This window comes from Acinonyx jubatus, chromosome C2 (genome assembly GCF_027475565.1).
Source record: "Acinonyx jubatus isolate Ajub_Pintada_27869175 chromosome C2, VMU_Ajub_asm_v1.0, whole genome shotgun sequence".
NCBI lineage: Eukaryota > Metazoa > Chordata > Mammalia > Carnivora > Felidae > Acinonyx > Acinonyx jubatus.
Genome location: NC_069384.1, coordinates 6,738,408 through 6,757,336, shown reverse-complemented (window position 1 = coordinate 6,757,336; position 18,929 = coordinate 6,738,408). Strand labels below are relative to the sequence as shown.

The 18,929-nt window shown below is 52.4% G+C and overlaps 1 long non-coding RNA gene across 3 annotated transcripts; it reads right to left on the bottom strand.

Annotated features, from left to right (window-relative positions):
* Positions 1-11,216: 11,216 nt before the first annotated feature.
* LOC113594418 (uncharacterized) lies at positions 11,217-18,887 on the bottom strand. Of its 3 annotated transcripts, XR_008297534.1 has the most exons (6): positions 17,499-18,887; positions 17,321-17,404; positions 16,781-16,863; positions 16,441-16,695; positions 15,246-15,329; positions 11,217-11,595 (listed from the first exon to the last, which is right to left on the bottom strand). It is a non-coding gene; the product is annotated as an uncharacterized LOC113594418 (long non-coding RNA). The 3 variants fall into 3 exon arrangements; XR_008297533.1 differs by having other exon boundaries at positions 17,321-18,887; XR_008297532.1 differs by having other exon boundaries at positions 16,781-18,887.
* Positions 18,888-18,929: the final 42 nt, after the last annotated feature.

Below are 18,929 nucleotides of genomic sequence, written 5' to 3'. Positions count from 1 at the left end.
TAGAGGGAGAGCAGGTCCCTTCCCAACTTTGCATCAATGACATATTGGCACCTTGAAAGTGGTCGTGATGAGAGCATTTATACCATGGAAATCAGCGGACACTATAAATCAGGGCTCCCTTCAAGGCCCCTCAGGGAGCTGGTTGTTAAACATTTACCAAAACACCACTGGCATCGGTGTTCACCATATTAATAATTAGAACAAATTTTGCAATGCAATTCCTTTTTAAAATAACATTGTTATGAAAAATAACTTTTCCAAAAAAACAAAGGGAGCATTGTTTTACATGTTTCCAAATTTCTCTGATGTCTGGTTGAAAAGAGAGCTGGGTTCTTATATTTTCTTCTGCATTTTGTCTCTCGCAATATATTTTGGAGGAAATCAGGTCTCACAGATACGTAATTGGAACAGAGGAGTATTTGGGAGATGTTTAGGATAATTGTGTGTATTTTATACTAAACCTAACCTGGCAAATGAAAGTTATTTAAAGGTTCACTGCAGTTGGAATATGAAACCATACCAATAAACTTTCCTGTGATTACAGTAAATTCCATTGGTCTGTCTTGCACTTTGAGTGGATCATTTACCCAGGGGTGATTTTGTAACATCATGCATTAGTCATTTGGAAAATATTGCTTCAAAATGTTGACACATTTCAATGTTTAATATCAAACAATCACATTAATTACCACCATCACCAATTTCACCAGGAAAGTACTGAGCATCTATCAAGCTCACAGTGGCAATGTAAATTTTCAGAAATTCAGATTTTCACTTGAAAGTTCAATTTTTATCATTGGCAACAGTCTTAAGTTTCTTTGAAATGACAGACTCATTTCATTTGCTTGTGAGGAAATACCTGTCAGATACCCAAGTCTGAATAAACATAACTTGTCAGTTGTTCTTGCAGGTAAAAATGGCGTCCATGGATAAAGTGGTTAGTTTAGCTTGCAACTCACACAAATGCATGATGCATTTCCCGGGACAACCAATCTACCTTAGCATGCAGCAGTTCTTCGTGTGTACTGTTACCCAGAAGTTAAAAACGTGTATTCACTCATTAATAAAATTACTTTTTACTCCTTTATCAAGGACATTTTTAAATGGAACTGGTATTTTTTTTCCCTACCAGTACATGGTGGTGAAGAATGCAGTGATGGCTGGGACAGTTAATGCTAAGGCCCCAGCAATTTTACACACCTTTGCCTTTGCAAAGTATCTGAAAGGGTGTCAGAGCCCCACAGATATCTGTGGACCTCACTTTGAGAAATGTTCTGGAAAGCAGAGCAGCTCACCCAGAACGGAGTGGAACAGGGACCAGAAGGTGGCCAGGTATCAGGTGAAGAGAATTTTCCTTTCTCCTTCCAGATCCAGGGTCCATCCTTCCAATCTTACCCTTTCATAGCCAGTTAAGATGAGCAGTTTTATGTAAAACAACAAGGATTATCTAATGTTCTACCTGATAAGGAAATAAGGTGAAATGGATATTCTCAAAGTCCTCCTACTGTCCTTCACTCTTTGTCCTTTTCCATATGTCACTCCAATTCTTTTTTTTAAGTTTTTTTGCTTGAGAGAGAGAGAGAGAGAGAACAAGCAGGGGAGGAGCAGAGAGGAGAGACAGAATCCCAACCAGGCTCCACGCCATCAGGGCAGAACCCAGTGTGGGGCTCAAACCCACAAACCACGAGATCATGACCCAAGCTGAGACCAAGAGTCGAACATTTAACTGGCCAAGCCACCCAAGTTCTTCTCTAAATCTTTTTTGGATGTAGTGTATTTCACATTTTAAAAGTTTATTTTTAACATAGTCAAAACTGAAGTCATGAAAGGCAAACAACTCAGCCCACCCCATGTCCTGGTTGTTCCCCATGCAGAGGCCTCAGAGGTCCTCAGATCTGCAAATGGTGGACACTCAAAGCGATAATGATTCAGAGCCTGAAGGGGCTGCTCCATTGGGTGGGTGAGGTAGTGAGGTACAGAATGTGGGGGACAGAGCAGGTGGAGACGGAACAGGGTGGGTGGGGAGGGCAGTAACCTCTCTCATCACCTCTTTGGAAACATCAAGTTGACGGTAGAGTTTGTCATGCTGTGGCCTGCCCTTGGGTTATGGTTCTCACCCAACTGTTCATGCACTGCTGCATGACCTTGGGCATGTTACTTCATTACACGGTGCCTCAGTTTCCCCTCCATAAAGTGGAGTCACGGGGCGGTCATGGGTGGATGAATCCATCATTTGTTTAAGATTGTGGGAAGTTAGTGACCTGAGGGTCTCCATTTAAGTCATGAGCAAAGGGGTCTGTGAAGAAAATACAGCTCCTGACCATCATGTCTCTGTTTTCATAAGAAGAAACCCAGGCTGCAGAGTTTGGCAAGAAAGCTGGCGTTTAATTCAATCAGGACTCAGACTTAGGCCTTCCGTTTCCAGATGCTGTTCTCTTGCCATGATAACCACGCTGCGTTTTGTTTAAATCATTATAAATCCTACCCAGGGGCTCCCCCAAGCTTCCAGTTCCTCCTTCTGTTCTGTTTTGAACACAGTGCACAGCCCTTGAATTTTAAAATTATCCACGAGCCTTCTACCCAAAGGACACACAGTCCTCATACACGCAGCAGCTGGTCACGGCTAGTTTAGTTTGAGCAGATGCGTGAATCCCATAATCGGGGCCAGACGTTAATCTGTCTTTTCTGAAAAAGCTGCACAAAAGGGTGAGGCTCAATGCAGTGAAGGGGGAAACCCCTTATTGTGTAATTCTTTTGAAACGCCTGGGCAGGGTTTGAACATGTGATTCTACTTGAAATCTGACATTCAGGGAAATATGATTTTTGTCATAGCTGGTGATGACACCTTCACAACTGGAATGGACATCGCCTTTGTCCATGTGCTATGAGTAACTGTCCCCTCCTTGCCTCCCCAAGTCATGTTCAGTGGCAAGATAGCCCAGGATTGCCAAATCTGACCCCCACCAACAGTTTCCATATCTATGGTTTCATACTTTCCAGCCAGGGCTCAACACACATGTGTGTTTGCACGGCATGGGGCTGGAAATGCTGATTCACGGGAGCCCATGGCCCAGATTGGCTGGCAAATGACGTGTCCTGGGGATGCTGGGGGCAACAAACGGTACAAAGAACATGAGGTCTGGAGCAAGAAGGTTGTGCATCCGCTGTGGCCCATCTCCACGTAAAGCCCATGAGAAACACCTTTGCCATTTGCTCGTAAACTCCATCAAACTGGCTAACAAAGAGGTTATTTTTCATCACAGCACCAATGTGTAATTAACAATTGTGAAATACAATAGCATTGGCATCATCTCCCTGGGATTCCGGGAGGTCGGTTTCATTACGTTCATTTTACAGATGTGGGAACGGAGGCTTGGAGAGGTTAAAGCCCTATGTTCAAACTGGAGGGGCTTCTTTGGACTCAGCAGTGGCCTCTGATCTGTCCTGACCGTGGGCTTGGGGGTGGTCAAGGCCTCCAGGGCTTGGAGCCCAGAGCCACCCCCACCTCAGACGAGGGGCTGGACGGGCTCTCAACACTGTCACCCTCATCTGCCCCATCCATCCTAGGCATTGTCATCAGTGGTACAGGTGTTCTTAGCCTTTCCGCCCTGGGGATGGAGTGAGTGCATCATCTCACGGACACAGCACCTTGGCCAGAGCTCTCAGACCCTGAGCAATCAGACTAGTATTTCTGATCAAATTTACACGAGCCTAGGCTTCTGCTTCCCCAAACAATGTATGAACCCCATAAGACCCTCCAAGGGGAGCCCCAACAATTTAGTTAACTTTTATTCAGTCATTTTTATATTCACCCCTCCCCCAACCATTCATTCACAAGCAGCTCTTAAACGTCAACCACTAGGAATGTAGAGATCACAGAAAGCCAGATACTCTATGCTTTTCTAGGAGCCAGTTAAGTGAAGGAGCCCAGGAGTAACGACGTTAAGAGCAACTGAGTTCCATCTAGCACCAAGGCCTGGGTCCCAGTGCTACCCTTGCACCTGTGGCTGGCGTTTCTCCAATAGCTGTGCGTGACAGCGGTGGCATTGCAACAAGAGGTGACAAGGAATCAACCTTACTGGGCGCTGGGGTAGGTGTTGGGGTCCACAAGTTCACCGATATGTCTCTGAGCTCAACCCTGCAGCCGGGAATAAGACGATCCTCCGAACACGTGTGTGCACACACACACTCATGCTTACATGCATCCTCGCACAAACACACATGCACACTCACACTTACACATGCGCACACAGCACCCTCTGCTTGCCTCTGTCCCTGTCCCTCTTTCTGTTGGTCACCACGTCTCTTCTCTTCTCTATCGGCTTCCTGGGGCGGCTGTCACACAATACCCACCTTGGAGGCTCAAACAAGGTAAATCCGTCATCTCCCACTTCTGAAGGACAGAAGTCCCCAAGCAAGGTGTTGGGGGGCAAGATTCCCTTCAGAGGACTATGAGGGAGGATCTGCTCCGGGCCTTGCTCCCTGTCTTGTCACTGGCCATCTTCCCCAGTGTCGCCATATTGCCTTCTCTCCCCACACGTTTCTGCCCACATTTCCTCTTCTATGTGGACACAGTCCCACGGGATTAGGGCCCGTGACTTTAACTTGATTACCTCTGTAAAGACTCCATTTATAAGTAAGGTCCCATTCTGAGGTCCTGGGAGTGAGGACTTCAATATTTGAATTCTTCAAGAACGTAGTTCAACCCATAACATCTCCCAACACTAAAGAAGTTAAAATCAGCAGAAGCAGACCTGGGGATGCCGGTCCTTGCACACGGACTTGGGCCAGTGGTAGAGGTACACTACAAATTCAAGGGCAACTATTACAAATTATTTTAATTTTTTAAAGTTTATTTATTTTTATCTTGAGAGGGAGCACAAGCAAGGGAGGGGCAAAGAGAAGGAGAGACAGAATCCCAAGCAGGCTCTGCACCATAAGCACAGAGCCTGATGGGGGGCTTGAACTTACAAACTGTGAGGTCATGACCCAAGCCGAGATCAAGAGTTGGACCCTTAACCAACCGAGCCACCCAGGTGCCCCAACTACTATAAATTATTAAAAGAAGTTTGATTCCAAGAGAGAAGGTAAAACAAAATCCTATAAATTGCTCAACTAAAACCACAGAATGCAGAAAAGGAGTTTAAAAAAAAAGAAACAGAACAAGGGTGACAAAGGAAAACAGTCAGAAATGTGATAGGTATCAACCCACAAATATTGAGAATCACTTTAAATGTTAATGGTCTAAATATATGAATTAAAAGACAGAGACTGAATGGATAAACACACACACACACACACACACACACACACACACACACACACACACAAGACCCAACTCTATGTTATCTACAAGAAACTTACTTTCACTATAAAGACACAGATTAAGAGTACAGGGATAGAGAAAGGTATACCACAGTGACAGTAATTTTAAAAAGCTGGGATCATTGTATTAATGTCACACAAGCTGAATACAGAGCAAGGAAAATGACCAGGGGCTCAGGGGGAGGGAGGGAGGGAAGGAGGGAGGAATGAACAGGGGGAGCCCTGGGGGATTTTCAGGGCAGCAAAACTATTCTGTAGACTCTGGACCGGTACACTTATGACAGAGTGTATTTGTCAAACACCGGAGAATGCACAACACAGACAGTGATTCCTAATGTAAGTTATGGACTTTAGATGATAATAATATACCAATGCTGCTTCATCACTAGTATGGACATACTACACTAATGCGAGTTGTCAACAGTAGGGGGTTCTTAACAAGGGAGGCAAGGGGGTATATGCGAACTCTCCATACGTTCCATTCTATTTTTCTTCAAACGTAAAATTAACTACAAAAAATAAAATCTAGGGGCACCTGGGTGGCTCAGCTGGTTAAGAGTCCGACCCTTGATTTTGGCTCAGTTCAAGATCTCACGGGTTGTGGGATCTGGCCCCTAGTCAGGCTGTGTGCTGACAACACAGAACATGCTTGGGATTCTCTCTCTCTCTCCCTCTCTCTGCCCCTCCCCAATTATGCACAAATGCTCTCTTTCTCTCTCTCAAAATAAATAAATAATTTTTAAAAAGTCTACTTAAACAGCTCTCGCTTCAGACCATGGGCCACCTCCTCCCTCATCATCAAACCTGCTCAGAGTACTTGTTCTGTCCATCCAGAGGGCCCCCACAGCCTAAGCCTGGAACCCCTCGGGACACCTGACCAGCCTTACTGACTTCTCTCTTCCCCTCTCAGACAAGGAGAGTGGGAACGGCCTCTTCCATCAGGGTCCCAGGGGACGGACGAGGGGCTCGGAGCCGGACTCTGCCGCAGAGATACTGGGCCCCTCCAGGGGCCCACTTCCGAGGTGACTCGCTGGACTGGGGGCCCTCCCCCGGGCACCGCGGGAGACATGGCTGTGGATGGAGGGCCACACGAGGGAAATGGCCACTGCGTCACCCTGTAGAAGCATTACCCCCTCACAGGAGCACCAGGATTGAACAAGGACAGGCTGGCTGCACAGAACCCACGACATTGTAAGACCCTGCCAGTTCCTGATTTCTCCCCAGTTGTTAGGATTGGAATCCTGGTCCCTTAGTAGCTTTGGGGACAGACCCAGAGTGACCTGCCCGCTCACAGTGACCACAGAAAGGAGGGAGGGAGCCTCCAAGGAGGGAGATCCCTGGGACCTTTGCGGGCAGGACCAGGAGTCCCTGGAGCAGAGGGAAACTTCGAGTCAGGACGGTGGGCCTCGCCCGGGAACCTGACACTCTGCCCCGACTTCCCCAGTGCACAGAGAGGGACCCTGCCTGGCTCTGCTTTGACCGCCTAGGTTTGCCGTCGGGCCAGATGGGCCGAGCTCCTGGCTGGGATCCGCCCCTCCCGCCTCCCCCGGTGCTTGTGTAAGTGAGACCACGTTCTACGTCAGCAAAGTTAAGCAGAGCTGTTTTCTAGAAACTGGTTGGCTTCCCCTCCCCCCAGCCCAACCGACGTGCCCCGGTTGCCGAGCACTTGTTTACCTTAGAGACGGAACTCTCCCGAGTGGTCAGTTGGGAACCACAGGACGCTGGCCCTCAGAGGCAGTGCTGTGGTCGGAGGCCGAGGCGTGGAGGCCCGCGCAGCCATGCAGGGCCCGCCGTCGGCCACGGGATGCGCGTTTCAGCTGGTCCTGAAGCACCTGTGCGATGCGGGGAGGGGATTTCTGGAAGCCTGAGACACCCCGAGTTTCCCGGGGCTGTGCTGGCATGTGCTGTGGTGCTGGTTCTGACAGTGAGGAGACAACACAGTCCCAGAAGCACGAAGACACTGGGCGAGAGGTGTCCAGCCCGCGGTGAGGCCTGCGGAGGACGCCGTGAGAGCCCTGGCCCAGCCTCACGGGCCGATGACGCCCTCGGGCCGCCCCCGCTCACCTCACAAATCCCGTGCTCCTCGGCGACGGGCACACACCTGAGCAGCGCCTCACTGCGGGACTCCGTTGGCTTTGTGAAACAGGCACACGAGAGCCAGCCTCCTACACTTCCCCAAGTCACTGATGAAAATGCCATCTTGAGGGCATCGGAGAAAGATTGAGAACAAGGTCGGAAGGAAATAACGCATAATCGGGGCGAAAACCCTCATTGTCCAGAAAGTCCGGAAACGCTCAACCAAGAAATTTCGAGACGGAGGCAGAGAGGTCAGGAAAGGGAGGGGGAAGAAAGGCTGGAGCGGGTGAAGGCACGCGGGGAGCAGGGCCTGAAAGATCAAGCAGGCCCGTCACGGCCTGGGGCTGAGCACCTGCTGCGGGCCATCCCCTCACCTGACCTCCCTGGAGATGGCGGGGCCGCCGGGAGCGGGGACGTCGAGCACGGGGGGCAGCGGGGAATGGCCATCGTCCCCTGCAGCGGGCAGCAGGTGATCTGAAGGATGTCGCTGGTGATGCTGGCGTCACTGTGTCCCCTCGGGGTCCCGAAGGGGGGGCATCGAGACAGAGCCAGACAGCGGCGGGAAGACCAGCACCTGACTGCAGAGCCAACAGGACAGGCAAACAGTCTCCAAACCGAGGAAGCCACCCTGCAGCGTGAAAATTCCCAGCTTGAGAGTGAGATTCAGCAGCTGACGCTCCAACTTCAGAGCCTGCAGGATGCACGGGACGAGCACATCCTTCAGTGTCACAAGAAATGGTTTCGAGAGGAAGCGCGGTGCTTGGAAATCAAGAGGGCCAACCTGTATAGAGACATAAACTGCACGTACCAGCTTCGCAACCTCTACAAGAAGATGGCCCAGGACGTGGGCCCAGAGCTGGAGAGAAACTCCCGCTACTGTCACCAGGAGGTCCTCGCCCACTGGGACAGAGCCCAGAAGAGCTGGGCGGCAGCCGTGTCCACCAAGAGGAAGCTCGAGGCGCTAAGGGCAGAAAACGACCACATCAGGCAGCTGCTGGCCCGCCAGGAGTCCAGCTGCCAGCCTTTCCCGAGGGGCCCTTTCGCTCCCGCTGCTCCCCCCGCAGCCCAGAGAGGCCGGGAAGGTCGGGGGGTCCCCTGGGTCACCAGGGTCCCCACTGTGAGGGCTCAGGGATCCGGGGTCGCCTGTGGGATTGACTCAGCTCAGGGCAGCGGGGCCCAGAACACCCACACCCCCACGCACACCTGCACGCATTTCTGCGACAAATTTCTGATCGTCCTCGCTTTCCTTATGCTGCTGTCGTTACACTCGTGCTATACTTGTCTTCCTAGGGGAGCAGCATAGCTTTACCGCGGCATCATATTAATATAGCTGCGTGAATGCTCTCACGAATACATGATTTCCCCCTCAGACGCTTTAGAAACATGGAAGTATTGCGTTTTGATTTAAACTGACACCACTCGTCCTTCAGACATTCTCTAAGGTTGACATAGAATAAGGCCGGACATAAAAATGTCCAAAACAAGACCACTTCTGCGCCCTAGGACTAGGGTCGCAAATCTGCAGAAGTCACCTAATATTTACATGAATAACATTCGGTTGGTTTTAAAAACAATGAGAAAAAAACGTAAACCACATCCCACTCAAACTTGCACAAAGTTGTTATTAGCGTAGTCCCCCGTTTATATTTTAGCGCTACATTTATATTTTCGTCCTAAATTCATAGGATTAGTTTAGTCCTAAATTTATAGATGGGAAAACTCAAGAATTTGCAACCATTTCTTTCTTGTTCTGTCATTTTTTTCTTAATCTTTGTGGTTTTAAGATGCTGTTGTTGAACACTTATAAATTTTATGCAGTCAAAAAAAGTTTTCTCTCGATGGCAAACACACACTCCCATGCACCTGTGCGTGCACACACGCACGCACACACACACACAGGCACACGCACGTGCACATGTGTAGAATCTAGGCTCTTGTAGTTCTTTCTTGAGTACCTGAAAACGTAACAACAGAATTGAAAATTTTAAAAGTTGTTTTTAGATGAATAAGTAACTGGAAAGCAACAACGTGTGTGTGCGATGTGTAGACAGAGGAAAGACCCCTTGACCTCATCCCCAGAAAGCAGGTGCCCGTGTATCAGCCAGGGTCCCAGCCAGGAGCACTTCTCCCCCAGGGTGCGGAGGACGACGAGGCGGGAGCTAGTCCCCAGCTCCAGCACGGATGAGGGCGGGACCTAGGAGGCGGGCTCCCAGCCACCAGCACCGGGGGAACCTGGCCCCACCTCGTCCGGAGGGAGGAGAGGGATGTGGCCTCAGCTGAGCCCAGTGGGGGCTGTCCAGGGAACAGGGAAATGCCCCCTCTGTCCTCCGGTCCCCCCCGGACTGCTGGAGAGGGACGGCCCCCCGGGGGACTGGGAACGCAGGCAGAGGGGTCAGCCTCGGGCACAGAGCAGGCAGACGGGGTCCAGACGCAATTCGGAGAAGGACCAGCACCCTTGACTCTATTGGATGCAAAGTGTGTGCGTGTTACTTCCTTCATTCACATCTGTTTATTTAGTAAATGTCTGTGCAGCTTCTATGATGTGTGTTCCAGTGCATGGGAGGCAGTGATGGAAAGGACACCCCAGTGAGCCCGTGGACCCCGGAGCTTACGCTGTAGGAGGGGCAAGGCCAGGTGACAAAGACCAAAGGGACAAAGGATGGTAATCTCTGCTCTGTAGACGGTTCCAATAGGGTGATGGCTAACCAGGGTCAGAGATCACACCCGGAGGTGACATTCAGGCTGAGAGTAAAGCTAACAGGAGGTAGCCTGGGAGGGGAGGGGGCAGAACGTTCCAGGCAGAGAGAACAAGAGTATAAAGGCTTGAGGGCTGTGCTTCTGGGGCAGGGGAACTGGGGCAAAGGTGACAGGGAAGGGGATGGGGGGGCAGGGCAACTGCACAGACGTCTCTGTGGTGCAGGGGGGGATGCCAGGGGCAGGGGTAGGCCTGGAGGGAGAGGGTGGCCGCTGGGGACGTGTGTGATGTGTGTCCTACACAGATCTCCCAGGCTGTGAGGACAGGGGACATGGGGGAGGGGGAGGGGGCTCACGGCGTCCACATGGAGCACTGGGTGCTCATCATGGTGATGGGTGAGGACAGACTGGGGCTGTGTCTGGGCAGCTGGGGGTGTGCTCAGAGGAGAGCCAGGAAGAAGGCTTCATATCTTTCCTGAGAACCCCGAGGGCTGTCCGCACGTCCCCGGGGAGCCCTTAGAAGAATCTCTACGGGGAGCCCTGAACACTCAGGAGGGCGCGGACCGTTCCAGCAGGAAGCCAGCTTTCCGAGGAGGGGAGTCCGCGGCAGGCACGTCGGTCTGGGCTCCCACCACGCTCCCACCGCACCCGAAGCCCTCGCGAGCAGGTGGTCTCCCCTCCCAGGGGCTCCCACAACAGGGACCCCAAGCACGGCTACAGGAGGGGCCTGAGTGCAGGGGGAGGATTCCCAAGCGGGCGCTCAGACTCCGGAGCGCCGACCCCGGCAGAACCACGACAGACGATACGCGTCCTTCCGCAGAGTCACGGGCACAGAAGACAGACGCTTGGGGACGCAAAGTGCTGGCGAAGGTGGCCTGCGCGCCAGTTGCCGGGCCACCCCGGCTCTCCAACTGCCCCTGCTGCAGGCTGGGGGCGGGGAGCAGGCCGGGAGGGCTCTCTGGAGGAGGTGGCCTCTGAGCCGAACACTGACGGATGAGCAGGAGTCACTGATGGTGCTTCCGCGCTTCAAGGGGCGTCTGAATCACTTGAAGACCTTGTCACAGAAGGTTCTGACTCATCAGGTGATGGGGGGAGGAGCTGAGACCCCGCGATTCCCCCATGTGCTCTCGATACCGGGACCAGACATGGAGGGCCAAGGACCTTTAGGTGAGTGTGGGGTAGGAGAGGGGAAAAGTGAAGGGGGAGGGGCGTTTCCGGCAGAAGACAGGGCACAGGCGAAAACACAGGGCACCAAACAGCCTGGACTGGGTGAGCCAGGCAAGTCGTGTAGTTAGCTTTCCGCAGCCCGGAAGCTCAAAGCTGGGAGGGCAGGAGGAGGAGGCAGAACGGATGCATACTCTGTGCACACACACACTGTTCCCCTTACCTTGTCCGGGGCTCCTATCCTACAGGGGCCATCTCAGAGGAGCACAATGAACTTGAGGTGCCTCTTGGGGAAGCCAGCCATGGGGGCACCACTCCGACCAGGCACAGAAACAGCTTTGCAAGGAAGAAGATAAGTAGACCCCTTCAGACCGTGCACATGAGCTCATCTATCCCATGAGCAGACGTCTGACAGCTCAACGGTCTGTACATTTAAGGGACACATCAAATGCAAATACATCTTACGTCTAAGTACTTGGTGACAAATTATATGTTCACCTCTTTTGTGGTTAAAGAAAATGTATTTGACTGTGTCCACCTCCACTGAAGATTTACAAATATAAATACTTAAGATACAGGATTTTTAAACTATTTTGAGAGAGAGAGAGAGAGAGAGAGAGAGAGCGGTGGAGAAGCAGAGAGAAAAGGAGAAAGAATCCCAAGCAGGCACCACACTGTCGGTGAAGAGCCCAACCTGGGGCCGGAACTCATGAACTGTGAGATCATGATCTGAGCTGAAATCAAGAGTCAGATGCTTAACCCACCCAAGTGCCCCTTAAGGTATGGTTTTTAAAGCATCACAACCCTATAATGCTTTCCCATTTCAACCACCAACTTTTCATCCAGCAATTACCCCGAGTGTAAGTTTCAAGGACGTCTGCGAGAAAGGTTGTGTGTACTTTATAAAGGGTTACATGTTAGTTAGACTTTTATTTTTCATTCCTTCATTGCCTGGCTCACTCAGCCCTGATTTATTAAGCACCTTCTATGTGCCAGGCACCAGGCAGATTCGGGTACTGCTCTGAACAGGACAGACAAGGTCCCAGCCTGAAGGAGCTGACCCTGACCAAGAGGCAGGTGGTGACCCTGGCCCTTCCCTGGAGGAAGAAGACCCCCACCGCCCCAAAATGTGCCCAAGTCCCTCTCTGGTTCGGTTTCCCGTGAACCAGGGAATACAGCTGTGTCAGGGAAACTTTAATCATCAGAGTTTATCAGGCCAGATGACAGAGCCGAAAGAATCCTCTGGCCATCACACATGGAACAACGAAATGAAAAAAACGGACGAAGCAAAATCACGGAAGGAAAGCCATGCCTTCGCCCGCTTCTTAATGCATATATTTGCCTTGATTACTGAGATTTTTTGGCATCGCTTAAATTTGTTATGATTACAAAACATACATATATGATTTTCCATTTTACCTACTTTTTAAGTGTAAAATTCAGCGGCGTTAAGCACATTCCCATTGTGGTGCAACCATCCCCGCCATCCATCGCCAGAAGTTTCCGTCTTCGCAAACTGCAACCCAGCCCCCCGCGACCTCTGGCCTCCTCTCTGTGTCTAACAACCTGACTACTCCAGACACCTCACTGAGCAGAATCAGACAGCGTCTGTCCTTTGGGACTGGCCTGTTTTGCTGAGCACGATGTTTCCAAGGTTCGTCCCTGCTGTAGCGTGTCAGAATTACGTTCTTTTTTTTCAGCCTGAATAGTATCCCATCGTGTGGCTAGACCACATTTAGTTTATCCGCGGGCCCATCAGTGGGCATTCCACCTTCTGGATGTTGCGAATAATGCAGCCATGAACATCGGTGTGCAAATATCTGTTTTGAGCATCTGCCTTTAGTTCCTTGGAGTGTATATGCAGACTTGCTGGACCCTACAGTCATTCTATCTTTAATTCTTCGAGGAAGCTTCCTATGGTTTGCCACGGTGGCTGCATCTACACGCCCACGAGCAAAGCACAAGTGTTCCGATTTCTCCACATCCTCACCGACCCTTGGTCCTTTCTGGTTTTGTTTTCTGAGAATCGCCCTCGCGACAAGCATGAAGTGGGCCCCCTCTCAGACTCTGTGCCCAAGGTGAGCCCGGCCACAGTTCCCAGTCTCCCTTGAGTGGTCCCGGACGAAGCCCCATCCCTGTTCATGGATGAGGGCTCTCTCCTGATGGAACCCCGAAAGGGGGCTTTCCTGTGTCCCCAAATGGCTTTACTTGGTGTGTTGGCAAAGACCACAGTCTGTGCCCCTGGACCCAGTGCTCAATTCCCACAGATGAAGGTGAACCATTGGAAAAAGTAGGAAGGACTGGGGTCCTTCAAGGCAGGTCCTGACCTCTGAGAAGCCAGACATCCTCATTTCAGTGACCAGAGTGCCATCGAACAAAAAAAAAAGAAAAAACAAAAAACAAATAAGCCAACAAACACTGCTGAAAAGCACTTCAAATTTTTAAAAAGGGTTTTGAATAATATCATCTCATATATATTCTTCTGGAACTTGATCTTTGGCTCAGTCGTCCGTTCTGGAGAATTGTTCACGTTGAGAGTCGCAACTCTAGTTCATTCCTTTGAGAGACCGAAGAGAGTCTTGTGTACAAAGACCCCATTTACCAGCCCCTGTGGGCACGTGGGTTGTCTCTACAACTTCATGTCCAGTGCCTGACCCCTCTTTTTCTCCTTCTGGAGGGATCGGTGAGAGGGTTTCCTCTGACGATATGGACAGTCCCGTGCATGGACACACCACAGACATCCCCAGCCAGGAAGGACAGACAGACAGACAAGCCCATTATTACCCTTGACCTCATTCCACGAGGATGGGAGACGTACCCAGAGGTGTGTGCCCTACGACGAACACCAGAAACACGAATGCCTGAGTGATCAGAGCACGGAGCTAAGATGGAAAGATGGGCGAGGAGGGGCCAGAATGCCCTGTGTACGTTATGGGAATTCAAGAACTCACAACACGGACTCCCAAATTTAGTCCTGAGCCTTCTGGGCCAAGCAGAGAGGGGAACCAGGCCAGGAAGGAAACACTCTTCCTGCAAGAAACAGGGACTTGCTCGGGGCCTGGCTGTCAAGGAGCCTTCCCGTGGGGCCCACACCAGAGACCCTGAGGAACGTCATGGGCTCTGTCCTCCTGGGATTCCTCCTCGCACCTGTCTCAAAGGGGGCATCCAGGACCCCTCAGGGACTGCCGTCCCAGGGCACAGGCGTCCTCTGTCTTACACAAGGTGTCTGACCCTCTGAGGGCCCATACACGGGCCACCCGGGAACACACGCAAAGCGCCCGCCCAGCAGGCCCGAGGCTCACCCCCCACACCCCGGGTGGAAACTGGGCTTCTTCTCTTTGGGGAGCGGCAATCATCCCCTGCTGTCCAGCCTCTCTGTCTAGCGGGGATGATGGGGGCCAGCTCCTCCGTGGGAGGATTAATCACCACCTCTCTCCAGCTCCCCCCTCCTGCTTAATCAGAGTCATAAAACATCTTAATGTGAGGCCACATCCATTCCACAATCGTGGGTAAGTCCCTTCGTAAAGAGAGCCTGTGCCAAGCCTTCTGACGAGGACGCCCTGTCCCTCGGCTGGGGCTTGAGCATCAATCCTGAGCAAAGCTGTGGAAAGACCCTGCCTCCCCTCTTGGCCATCTGGGCCCAGCTGGCGCCCAGGGACGTGGGACCCATGTGAGTCTGGGTGAGTCACCCGGGAAAGACATCCTGCCGCGGCCACTGGCCTGGGGGACCGTGTGCCTTCCCTCCTGAGCTCGTGGTGCCAGCATGCTCTTCGCCCCTCGTCCCCAGCAGGCATGGAGCTCAGAGAACCGGCCACACGCCCAGGGCAGGGAATCTGTACCTGGGCAGGCGGCCGGGTCAGGTTATCAAGAATAGGAGACCAAGGAGACAAGTTCCCCAGGGCTCCACCCGGGAGGTGGCCAGGCCTTGTTTTCAGAGCCATGCATATTTCGCCAAAGTATGTTTGGAAGAGGAACATGCTGCTTACCGTTTCTAAGCTGCGCAAGTGAGGGTGCCGGGAAGTGAGAGCCAGGGACGGACAGGGCTGGGTTTTCTGGAAAGGACAGTGCGGCTGTGAAATGAGAAACCAAGTTGTTGTTCAAGCCCAGGGTCAGAAGACCGGCACAGAAACTCTCCCTCCGCGATTTGGGGGTCGCTCTGAGGATGCTGAGCGTGTCCGCGGAATGAGCTGGAACAACACATCACCTCTCCGGGTGCTAAGGGGCAAAGGTGCTGGCTCACGGCCGGGTGGTCCTGCGCTCTCGGGACCGTCGTGCCGGCCCCGGTGCCGCAGTGCCTGGCTGATGGCAGCCGTTGCGGGCGCCTGATCCGCCAGACGGGGATGGTTTCCGAGCAAAGAGCAGGTGGAGAACGGAGAGCGGTTTTCGGTGGGCAACACACGGGACTGAGATAAGCCGCTGACCAAAGTTCTGTCCCCGAAGCCCAAGCCTGCAATGGCTCAGGATGCCAGGTGACATCAGGCCCTCATCACCTGTGTCCCCACGGACCGGGCGCCCGAGGGCCAGGCCCCGCTCTGTGTCTACACACAGAGTTGACAACCCTGCACTCATCTCTGAGGCAGGGGTGAGGTCTCCGTCTAAGAACACGGTTCACAGAGCTGGTGAGGCCGGAGCAGGATTTGAACCCATGTCTCTGGAAGAGCGGGTCTGGGCCCCTTTCCTTCTCTGACTTGCCCATGAACAACAGTCTGTCTATTTGCCTCTCTGCCCTCTCCTTTCCCAGCCTGCTCCCGCCTTTCCTTCCTCGCCTCCTCTTCTGGCCCCAGCGTATCTGTCCAGTGTCTCACCCAGTCCTGCACAGATGAAGCGTGAGGCAGGCGCTGTGCACTTGGACGCACGCGAACATTCTCCCTGACCCGGGAGCACTTGCAACGTGCTTGCTAAGTAACAAGAAGGAGGGTAGCGCTCTGTGTTTGCCTCTGAAAAATCAGGTGAGCTGGGGGCGCCTGAGAGGCTCCGTCTGTTGAACATCAAACTCTTGATTTCGGCTCGGGTCGTGATCCCAGGGTCGTGAGATCCAGCCCCGCGTCGGGCTCCATGAGGGGCGTGGAGCCTTGCCTGAGATTCTCTCTCTCTCTCCCTCTGGCCCTCTCCCTGGCTCACGCACGCACGCTCTCTCTCTCTAAAATGAAAAGTTTTAAATATGGTGAACCGAACACTTACCCGTCTCTCTTTGGTTGGCTTCCGCTTCTGGGTAACGTTCAATCAATTACTTCAGGCAAACCCCGCTCACCGGTGATTCAGGGAGAGCAGCTTCTGGGAGGAGAGGGGCCTCCCGGGTGTCTGAAGGCGGGTAGCGGGTGGGGTGGTCAGGAGGAGGGGGCCAGGTGTTCTGGAGTCGAATTCCAACTCTGCCGCTGGTGGCTCTGATACATTCCTTGGGGAAGGTATCCATCCTTCGAGACTCGGTCTTTCCATCTGTTAAGTTGAGGGGGGGGGATTGTTAATACCCACCTCACAGCGTGCGTGTGAGGGCTCCCCTAATAACACATGTCAGACTCACAGCACAGAGCTGGTGGCCGGGCGACGCCGTGGCTCCCTTCAGCAGGCCAGCGAGGCTCACGGACCCCTTCCCAGAATCGTATGCTGAAATGCGTAAAACAAAATTCGGAAGGATGACAAAAAAAAAAAAAAGCCCCACAAATATCAAAATGGGCGTAGAATTGTAAGTGTGGAAAAGCAACGTGTGTGCTCTTTTCTCGTGCATTCGTAGTAAGATCCAGTGGCAGGTCTGATAATGATTGCAATTTCAGGGCAGAGATGATCAGGAACCATTCCTTCCAGATTCCACAAGAGTAATCACGTGGTATGAAACACCTGTGATCCCGCTGGTGCTAAAATCCCCAGTCCTGCTAATGCTGCTCTGAGTTCTTGCTTCCACTCAAGAATCAAAGGAAATGCTACAATTCAGTTGAAAGCCGGCGAAAACAAAACCACAGCTTTCTCCCCCCCAACTTCACCCATGCACCGTGAGGAGTCACTTCTTTGGGCTCCGGGTGAACAGCCACCCAGAGGCAGCAGGGTGGGGACGGAGAGAACTCACGCCTCATCTGAGCTGGGAACATGGTGGGCAGTGAGGATATCAGAGAGGATTTCTGCATTTTGCTTTCTTTCCCTCACAGTTCTCCTAAAGAAAACAAAACAAAACAAGACAAAAAGAAAAGTGCCAGGGGACAGCATTTCAGAGGGGATCATTTTCTCCAAGCAATCTATTTATCCACCTGAATATTAAGTTCACAGATACTCTCGTCTCGCAAAGAAAAGCCGTGGGTGGAACATTCTTCTAAATGTCAAATCCGAAATGAATCTGTAGGGCACAGCTTCGAGAAAGCTCTGTGTTCTCCAGCAGCCGATTCTGAACACAAAGAGATGTACAAGCCCTTTCTTGTCAGAATTTAGGTAACATTTCCAAGTTTCAGAGTCAGAGTTCTGAGGTTGTTGGTGTGTGGGGTTTTTAGAGGCTCTTTTTTTTTTCTTTCTTTCAATATTCCTCCTCCGTCTCCGCTGGTCCCTGTCTCCGACCTCTCAGCAGGTGCCCCTGTAACTCGTCCCCTGTGGGAGGCTGGTCTCCAAACACCCAGCAGTGAACCCAGTTGGTTCACTCAGCATCTCTGGCCCCCTTCTCTTGCCTTCTGGGAACTGCCCTCCTCAACATGGGAATGACCTTCAACCCCTCAGTATAGCGGTGGGCATGAGACCCCAGCTGGCCCAGGCCCAGCCCCCTTCCACAGACAAATATAGACACTAAGAAACAGGGGACTTCTCTCCTGCTGAAATCAATCACAAGCACCAAGAATCCTATAATCTGGGGGTGCCAACAGCCATTGCGTCCCTTTTGGAGATGCTGTGAGAGCTAAGGTATCTTCCCCTGTAGAGGAAGCAGTAAAGCTGAAAGACAGCAAGAAACAAAATCCTGGTATCTGCACCCTTGATCCAGCTGTTCCTGAAGCCTCCGTCTTAGTCTCATAAAGGACCTAAGCTGAGTCCCCTCTGAGGCTTAAGCACTTTGAGATGAGTTTCTGCCACTTGCATGTGAAAGAATCCTATTGTTTGTAATAATTCTGATGGCAAATGCCGTCTTAAGTAGAACTGCTCTGTCCAGAGTCAGAGTCCAGCAGAGCAGACAAGGTGAGGCGGCTCGCAGTTCAGGTGGCCACACCCGGGCTCACACCTGACAAGTTCGAGGACGGTCACAAGCTTCCCCGTTGCTGAGATTGCAGGACGTCTTCCCTCTGGGCCCCCCACTGTCCATTACAGGTGCCCCCTCCCTGGGGGGTCCTGGGGGGCGTTGTTTTCCTCTGCGTCCGAACATCTTCAGGGGCCACGGCAGGGACGGCAAGTTGAGGGCTCGGCCTTGGCCGCTGACCCATCCCGCCCACGGCGGGCTCCTCCTGGGAGCAGCGCCTGGGCCTGGAGGCTCCCAGCTCCTGTGTGTGCAGGGGGGCACCCCCCCCTCCTGGGTCAGCCTCTGGGGAAGGGGGAGGCCTCAGGGGCAGGACCCGGGCCATTCTGTCCCCAGCAATGCCTCTCCCCGCCTTTCGGACGGACGGCTCCTCCGCGGCCTCGGAAACCCGGATCCGAGGCCACGCCCGCCCTGAGCGGCCGAGGGGGAGGATACGACCGCGCATGCCCAGGAGTCTTCCGCTGGGCGC